This window comes from Triticum aestivum, chromosome 1B, assembly GCF_018294505.1.
Source record: "Triticum aestivum cultivar Chinese Spring chromosome 1B, IWGSC CS RefSeq v2.1, whole genome shotgun sequence".
Classification (NCBI taxonomy): Eukaryota; Viridiplantae; Streptophyta; class Magnoliopsida; order Poales; family Poaceae; genus Triticum; species Triticum aestivum.
In genome coordinates this window covers 392,463,049-392,473,168 of record NC_057795.1, presented here as the reverse complement: position 1 = coordinate 392,473,168, position 10,120 = coordinate 392,463,049, and positions in this window count along the sequence as shown.

The following is a 10,120-nucleotide window of genomic DNA, read 5'->3' as shown; positions in this document are numbered from 1 at the left end:
CCACCAAGTTATTAGAGCTCGTGATGAACTATAACATATTAGGGATAGACATGATGATCCTTGAGCAATTCACAATGTTTGACACCGCGAAAGTAGAAATCGAGTAGGAGCATCAATTGTTGATGGTTAGTAAAACCACTAGTTTCAAGAAGGGCAAGGGCAAGAAGGGATACTTCATGAAACGGCAAATCAGTTGCTGCTCTAGTGAAGAAACCCAAGGTTGAACCCAAACCTAAGACTAAGTGCTTCTGTAATGAGGGAACGGTCACTGAAGCAGAACTACCCTAGATACTTGGTAGATGAGAAGGCTGGCAAGGTTGACAGAAGTATATTGGATATACATTATATTAAATGTGTACTTTACTAGTACTCCCAGTAGCACCAGGGTATTAAGATACCGGTTCGGTTGCTAAGTGTTAGTAACTCGAAATAAAAGAGCTACGGAATAAACAGAGACTAGCTAAAAGTGAGATGACGATGTGTGTTGGAAGTGTTTCCAAGGTTGATGTGATCAAGCATCGCATGCTCCCTCTACCATCAAGATTGGTGTTAAACCTAAATAGTTGTTATTTGGTGTTTGCGTTGAGCATAGACATGATTGTATTATGTTTATCGCAATATGGTTATTCATTTAAGGAGAATAATGGTTACTCTATTTATTTGAATAATACCTTCAATGGTCTTGCACCTAAAATGAATGGTTTATTGAATCTCGATCGTAGTGATACACATGTTCATGCAAAAAGATATAAGATAGTAATGATAGTACCACATACTTGTGGCACTGCTGTTTGAGTCATATTGGTATAAAACGCATGAAGAAGCTCCGTGTTGATGGATTGTTTGGACTCACTCATTTTTCAAAAGATTGAGACATGCGAACCATGTCTATTGGTACATATGCATGAAGAAACTCCATACAGATGGATCATTTGGACTCACTTGATTTTGAATCACTTGAGACATGCAAATCATACCACATGGGTAAGATGACTAAAAAGCCTCGTTTTCAGTAAGATGGAACTAGAAAGCAACTTGTTGGAAGTAATACATTTTGATGTGTGCAGTCCAATGAGTGCTGAGGCGCGCAGTGGATATCGTTATGTTCTTACTTCACAGATGATTTGAGTAGATGCTGAGTATATTTAGTTGATGAAACATAAGGCTGAATTATTGAAAGGTTCAAGTAATTTCAGACTGAAGTTGAAGATCATCGTGACAAGAGGATAAAATGTCTATGATTTGATCATAGAGATGAATATCTGAGTTACGAGTTTGGCACACAATTAAGACATTGTGGAAATTGTTCCACAACTAATACCACCTGGAACACCATAGTGTGATGGTGTGTCCGAACATCATAACTGCACCCTATTGGATATGGTGCATACCATGATGTCTCTTATCGAATTACCACTATTGTTTACGGGTTAGGCATTAGAGACAACCGCATTCACTTCAAATAGGGCACCATGTAATTCTGTTGAGATGAGAGCGTATGAACTATGGTTTAGAGAAACCTAAGCTGTCATTTCTTAAGAGTTTGGGGCTGCGACGCTTATGTGGAAAAGTTTTAGCCTGATAAGCTCAAACCCAAAGCGGATAAATGCATCTTCATAGGACACCCAAAACAGTTGGGTATACCCCTATTTCAGATCCAGAAGCAAAAGTGATTGTTTCTAGAAATGGGTCCTTTCTCGAGGAAAAGTTTCTCTTGAAAGAATTGAGTGGGAGGATGGTGGAGACTTGATGAGGTTATTGAACCATCACTTCAACTAGTGTGTAGCAGGGCACAGGAAGTTGTTCATGTGGCGCCTACACCAATTGAAGTGGAAGCTGATGATATTGATCATGAAACTTCGGATCAGGTCACTATCAAAACTCGTAGGTTGACAAGGATATGTACTACTTCAGAGTGGTACGTAATCCTATCTTGGAGGTCATGTTGCTAGACAACAATGAGCCTACGAGTTGTGGAGAAGCGATGGTGGGCCCGGATTCCAACAAATGCCTCGAGGCCATAAAATCCGAGAGAGGATCCAAGTATAAAACAAAGTGTAGACTTTGGAAGAACTACTAGATGGTCGTAAGGCTGTTGGGTGCATATGGATTTTAAAAGGGAAGACGGACAATGATGGTAAGTGTCACCATTAAGGAAGCTTGACTTGTCGCTAAGATGTTTTCCAACAAGTTCAAGGAGTTAACTACGATGAGACTTTCTCACTCGTAGCGATGCTAAGAGTCTGTTGAAATTATATTAGCAGTTCCTACATTATTTATGAAATCTTGCAGATAGGATGTCGAAACATTGTTTCCTCAATGATTTTCTTGAGGAAAGGTTGTATGTGATACAACCAGAAAGTTTTTGTCAATCCTAAAAGATGCTAACAAGTATGCAAAGCTCTAGCAATCCTTTAAGGACTGTAGTTAGCATCTCAGAGTTGGAATATACGCTTTGATGAGATGATCAAAGATTTTGGGTTTATACAAAGTTTATGAGAAACTTGTATTTCCAAAGAAGTGAGTGGGGGCACTATAGCATTTCTGATGAGTATATGTTGTTGACATATTGTTCATCGGAAATGTTGTAGAATTTCTGGAAAGCATATAGGTTATTTGAAAAGTGTTTTTCAATGGAAAACCTGGATTAAGCTACTTGAACATTGAGCATCAAGATCTATAAGGATAGATCAAAACCGCTTGATAGTACTTTCAAATGAGTACGCACCGTGAAAAGATTTTGAAGGAGTTCAAAATAGATCGGCAAAGAAGGAGTTCCTGGCAGTGTTATAAGGTGTGAGTATTGAGTAAGACTCAAGACCTGACCACGGCAGAAGAGAGAGAAAGGACGAAGGTCGTCCCCTATGCTTTAGACGTAGGCTCCATAGTATGCTATGTTGTGTACCGCACCTAAAGTGTGCCTTGCCATGAGTCAGTCAAGGGGTACAAGTGTGATCCAGGAATGGATCACTAAACAACGGTCAAGGTTATCCTTAGTAACTAGTGGACTAAGGAATTTTCTCGATTATGGAGGTGGTAAAAGAGTTCGTCGTAAAGGGTTACGCCGATGCAAACTTTGACACTAATCTGGATGACTCTGAGTAGTAGAGTGGATTCGTATAGTAGAGCAGTTATTTGGAATAGTTCCAAATAGCGCGTGGTAGCTGCATCTAGGAGATGACATAAAGATTTGTAAAGCACACACAGATCTGAAAGATTCAGACCCGTTGACTAATAACCTCTCTCACAAGCGAGATATGATCAAACCCAATGGGTGTTGGATTCATTACAATCACATAGTGATGTGAACTAGATTATTGACTCTAGTGCAAGTGGGAGACTGTTGGAAATATGCCCTAGAGGCAATAATAAAATGGTTATTATTATATTTCCTTGTTCATGATAATTGTCTATTATTCATACTATAATTGTATTAACTAGAAACCGTAATACATGTGTGAATACATAGGCCACAACATGTCCCTAGTGAGCCTCTAGTTGACTAGCTCGTTGATCAATAGATGGTTATGGTTTCCTGACCATGGATATTGGATGTCATTGATAACGGGATCACATCATTAGGAGAATGATGTGATGGACAAGACCCAATCCTAAGCATAGCACAAGATTGTATAGTTAATTTGCTAAGAGCTTTTCTAATGTCAAGTATCATTTCCTTAGACCATGAGATTGTGCAACTCCTGGATACCGTAGGAATGCTTTGGGTGTACCAAACGTTACAACATAACTGGGTGGCTGTAAAGGTGCACTACAGGTATCTCCGAAAGTGTCTGTTGGGTTGGCACGAATCGAGACTGGGATTTGTCACTCCGTATGACGGAGAGGTATCTCTGGGCCCACTCGGTATTGCATCATCATAATGAGCTCAATGTGACTAAGTAGTTAGTCATGGGATCATGCATTACGGAACGAGTAAAGTGACTTGCCGGTAACGAGATTGAACGAGGTATTGGGATACCGACGATCAAATCTCGGGCAAGTAACGTACGGATTGACAAAGGGAATTGTATACGGGATTGCTTGAATCCTTGACATCGTGGTTCATCCGATGAGATCATCATGGAACATGTGGGAGCCAACATGGGTATCTAGATCCCGCTGTTGGTTATTGGCCGAAGAACATCTGGGTCATGTCTGCATGGTTCCCGAACCCGTAGGGTCTACACACTTAAGGTTCGGTGACGCTAGAGTTGTTATGGGAAATAGTATGTGGTTACCGAAGGTAGTTCGGAGTCCTGGATGTGATCCCAGATATCACGAGGAGTTCTGGAATGGTCGAGCAGTGAAGATCGATATATTGGACGAAGGGTATTGGAGTCCGGAAGTGTTCCGGGGGTACCAGGCTATGGCCAGCATGACCGAAAGGTGTTTCGGGAGCCCCGCCAAGTGTTGGAGGGCCTCATGGGCCAAAGGGGAAGGGGCAAACCAGCCCACTAAGGGGTGGTGCCCCCCCACACCCTTTCCCACGTTATTTGGGGAGGTGGGGCGCCTCCACCTGGCTTGGGAGGCAATCCTGCACCTGCTTGGCTTGGGGGGCAAGTCTCCCTAGGATTTTCCCTAGGGAGATCCAATCTGCTTGGCCGCCACCCCCTAGGGGAAACCCTAGGGCGCCTCCCCCTCTCCCCTTGCCCCTATATATAGTGGAGGGGTGGGTGGACAGCTGCACCTCTTCCCTGGCGCAGCCCTCTCCCTCCTCCAACACCTCCTCCTCCTCCGTAGTGCTTGGCGAAGCCCTGCTGGAGAACCACGAGCTCCACCACCACCACGCCGTCGTGCTGTCGGAGTTCTTCCTCAACTTCTCCTCTCCCCTTGCTGGATCAAGAAGGAGGAGACTTCCCCGGGCTGTACGTGTGTTGAACGTGGAGGCGCCGTCCGTTCGGCGCTAGATCAGATCTTCCACGATTTGAATCGCCGCGAGTACGACTCCATCAACCGCGTTCTTGTAACGCTTCCGCATCGCGATCTTCAAGAGTATGAAGATGCACTCCCTCTCTCTCTTGTTGCTAGTATCTCCATAGATTAATCTTGGTGATGCGTAGAAAATTTTGAATTTCTGCTACATTCCCCAACAACTTCCACGTTGACAACCATCATAGCCAACTTAACTATCTACTCCCACTAATACTCTAGTGTACAAGCACTAACTTACTCTTAGCTAACTAAACGATGCCCGCCACTGATGACCCACAAGTATATGAGGTCAATTGTAGCCTTTTTGATAAGTAAGAGTGTCGAACCCAAGGAGGAGCAAAAGGAAATGACAGGCGGTTTTCAGTAAGGTAATGTCTGCAAGTGCTGAAATTGTAAGTAACGGAGTAGTTTGATAGCAAGATAATTTGTAACGAGCAAGTAACGATAGTAGTAAAAAAAGTGCAGCAAGGTAGCCCAATCCTTTTGAGGCAAATGACAGGCCAAAACAGGCTCTTAGGATAAGCAAAGTATTCTTGAGGGTACACAAGAATTTCATCTAGTCACTTTCATCATGTTGGCTTAATTCATGTTCGCTACTTTGATAATTTGGTATGTGGGTGGACCGGTTCTTAGGTGATGTTCTTACTTGAACAAACCTCCTACTTATGATTAAACCCCTCGCAAGCATCCGCAACTACGAGAAAAGTATTAAGAATAAATTCTAACCATAGAACTAAACTTTTGGATCCAATCGGTCCCTTATGGAATAGCGCATAAACTAGGGTTTCAGCTTCTGTCACTCTCGCAACCCATCATCTAATAACTACTCCACAATGCATTCACTTAGGCCCAAATATGGTGAAGTGTCATGTAGTCGACGTTCACATGACACCACTAAGGGAATCACAACATACATATCATCAAAATATCAAACACATAACAAGTTCACATGATATCTCCCGTGACCTTAAGAACAAAAGTAACTACTCACAAATGATAATCATGCTCAATATCAGAGCTGTATTAAATAGCATGATGGATCTTAACATATAACCTTCCACCAAATAAACCATATAGTAATCAACTACAAGATGTAATCAACACTACTAGTCACCCACAAGCACCAATCTATAGTTCTGGTACAAAGATTCAATACACAAGAGATGAACTAGGGTTTGAGAGGAGTTGGTGTTGTTGAAGATGTTGATGAAGATAGCCTTCCCCAAGATGGGAGAGTTGTTGGTGATGATGATGACGATGATTTCCCCCTCCGGGAGGGAAGTTCCCCCGGCGGAATCGCTCCGCCGGAGGGCAAAAGTGCTCCTACCCAGGTTCCGCCTCGGGACGGTGGCGCTTTGTCCCGAAAGTGCTCTCCTTAATTTTTCTAGGTCAAAATGGCTTATGTACCAGAAGAGGGGCATCAGAGGTGGGCCTGGATGAGCACAACCCACCAGGGAGCGCCTGGGAGCCCAGGCGCGCCCTGGTGTCTTGTGCTCACCAGGGTGGCCCCCTCCGGTACTTATTTGCTCTAGTATTTCTTATTTATTCCATAGAAAATCCTCATGAAGTTTCAGCTCATTTGGAGTTGTGCAGAATAGGTAGCCTGACGTAGCTTTTTTAGGTCCAGATTTCCAACTGCCGGAATTCTCCCCCTTTGTGTGTATCTTGCATATTATGAGAGAAAAGGCATTAGAATTGCTCCAAAAAGCATTATTATGCAATAAAACAACATAAATAACAGTAGGTAAACATGATGCAAAATGGACGTATCAACTCCCCCAAGCTTAGTCCTTGGTTGACCGATTCGGCGTTGCAACTAGGGTTTGCATGTGTTGTGAATAGCCACCTACACTCGCCGCCGACTGTGTGAGCGGACCTAGCAGTCCGCCGCACGGTGTTCCTCCTGCACGCGCGGATACCGTTAGAGGCGGTGCACTTGCGCCGCTCCGGCGAACTTGTACGTCGGATCGGATGACCGACTGTTCGAGGGAGATCGGACGAGGAGGAGACGATCCACGTGGACGCGCTGCCCCAACTCTTCTTCCGCTGCACGGCACTGCACTTCTAGTGGTAACGAACTGTGATCCATCTCCCGTAGCATGTTCCTGTTGTTCTGCGCGTAGGAAAATTTTAATTTGCAGTCGACGCACCCTACCGTAGAACCCAACAGTAACCATGCCGGACCTCTTCGTGCCACCGCCCCCGCCTCCGCCGCCTCCACCAGCCAGCGAGCCACGGGACGAGCAGCGGGTAGCGCCGCTGGTGCCACCGGTCGACAACACGGTGGTGACGGACCTGATTCCTATGGTCCGCACACCAATGCGCCGCCGTCTGGAGAAGGCGGCCTCAGCGTCGCGGCCGCAGGAGGTCGACGCCTCAAGCTCGTTGGTCCCCGACACCAAGGCGACCAGCGCCGCACCCGTGGGTTGGATACACGGGGGCGGGACGGGCGTCTTGAACCAGGCGTCTCTTGACATCCAGGCCAAACTCCGGGCAGAAGTGGAGGCCCTCAAGCGCTGCAACGAGGCCTTCTTGGAGTCGCGAACCGCCATCCGCGTAAGTTATCTTTGGCTTTCTTCTTTGGATGATCCTTTTGCTTCTCACATGGGGGCGCGCAAGCGCACCCACTGGGTGTAGTTCCCAAGTTCCGGGCCGGCTGCTAAGCAGGCGGGTCGGAACTTTATCTTGCAATTTGTCGACTGTTGATTTTGTCTGATGTCTTTCCCGCAGGACTATCACAATCTCTGCGCGACCGCCTACAACTCTAGGGTTCGGGAGCTGGAGACGCAGACTGCCCATCTGGCCGAGAGCCAGAGTAAGTTTCTATCTTCCTTTCTTCGCGGGACCGCCGTGTGCGTAGCGCCGTGTATTTCGTACCCGACACACAAACCGGTAGAATGCGATTCTATGCATAACCTTGTTTTGCAGGTTTGATGTGAATAGTATGGCTCATGTGTATGTGATGCATGTGTGTAATTTATACGTGGCCTGCGTGTCATGTTTGTCAGCCGGCAGGAGCCAAAGTGCTGTCATTATATTGTATAACGACCTGCGTGTTGACTTGTGATTCTCTATGTAAAATTCATTACTAGTTGTAGTAGTTGGATAATAGAGATCAGGTTGGTGGCTTGGCGTCCCGGCGTGACAAATAAGATGGAGTTCCTAGATGGTCATCGGAGTCGGAGCCGACCTGGAAGAACGTCCATGAAGGATCCATACTATTTCACAATGTGTGTTTATTTGTGATTGTTATGCTTCTTTGTTTCTATGCATGTTAGAATGGTGGAAAGATCCCTCATGAATATCAAGCGAATTGCCATCCCCGATGTTGCACCTTCGCACGTCAAGCACATCTAGTAGTGGGCTCATAAAATTGGGGTGCTGCTGGGTGTCCTTGAACAGAAGGGTTCGTGTCGGACACGGACATGCACTGCATTAGGTTAACTTGACAAGGCTATCAAAATGGTTTTGGGCCTTGTGGCAAAGAAGGTTGGGAGCCGGGGTATGAGATACCTTCCCGACCGACAGGAGTCGTATAGAGATACGATTAGCAAGGAGTTGCTTACCGGATAGGTATGTTGGCTAGCAGTGATGCTAAAGCTCACTAGTCGCATGCGCTAGTCGGATCCTGAATCGCTGAGAGTTTGCGGAGGGATGCTAACTTCAGTGGGAGTATTTCTATTTAGGCGAATTACTCTACATAAACACATTGCTTAGTGATTGCATATTTTCTGTTGTAGATCAATGGCACCACCTGCTCAACCCAACTTTGCATTGAAATCAATTCTGGAAAAGGATAAACTGAATGGAACAAACTTTACCACCTGGTATAGAAATCTGAGAATTGTTCTCAAGCATGATAAAAAGGAACATGTTCTAGAGGATCCACTTCCAGAGGAACCTGCAGATAATGCTAATGCCACAACTAAGAATGCCTACCAGAAACTCATTGATGAATCAATGGAGATCAGCTGTCTGATGCTGGCTTGTATGGAGCCCGATTTGCAACAGCATTTCAAAAATGTTGAGGCTTAAGATATGATCGAGAGTCTTAAGAGCATGTTTCAGACACAGGCTAGGACCGAAAGGTTCAACGTCTGGCGATCCTTGATGGATTGCAAGCTGAAGGAAGGTGATCCACTAAGCCAACATTTGATCAAGATGACCGGATATGTGCAAGCTTTGGATCGTTTGGGCTTCCCGCTCTTGGATGAGCTGGCTACTGATGCTGTTCTGGGTTCTCTTCCGCCCAGCTATGGGACGTTCATCTCGAACTATCATATGCATGGCATGGACAAGAAGCTCACTGAATTGCATGGGATGCTCAAAGTGGCAGAGCAAGATATTAAGAAAGGCACGTAACAAGTGTTGATGGTGCAGAAATCGGCTAAGTTCAAGAAGAGTTTGTCCAAGAAAAAGGCTAAGGCAAAGGGCACGGAGACGGTAACCTCCGCCGCTGCGCCGAAGTCTGGACCGGACTCGAAGACCATTTGCTATGATTGCAAGGAAACTGGTCACTGGAAGAGGAATTGTAGCAAGTGGCTTGTAGAGCATGGCAAGAAGGCCGGAAATGCTTCTTCAGGCAAATTTACACTTGTTGCATATGTTATAGACATTTACCTTGCTGACATACCTAGTAGCTCTTGGGTATTTGATACCGGATCGGTTGTTCATATTTGCAACTCGATGCAGGGGCTGGTAAGAACTAGGCGTGTGGCACAAGGGGAGATTGACATCAGGGTCGGCAACAAAGCAAGAGTTGCTCCGTTGGAGGTCGGCACGATGCAGCTCCAGCTTCCTTCCGGATTCATTATGGAATTGAATAATTGTTATTACATTCCTGCACTTAGTCGGAACATTATTTCTGCCTCATGTTTGATGAGTCAAGGTTATGAATTCAATTTAAAGGACAATGGTTGTTCGATATTTTTGAATGGTATGTTCCACGGCCATGCACCCATTGTTGATGGGCTATTTATATTGAATCTAGAACAGGAACCGGTCTATAACGTGAATGTCAAGAGGCATAAGCCTAATGAGATAAATCCGACATACTTCTGGCATTGCCGGCTTGGACACATTAGTCTGGAACGCATGAAGAAGCTCCATGATGATGGGCTCCTAACTTCGTCCGACTTCGGGTCATTCGAGACATGTGAATCATGCTTGCTCGGTAATATGACTAAGT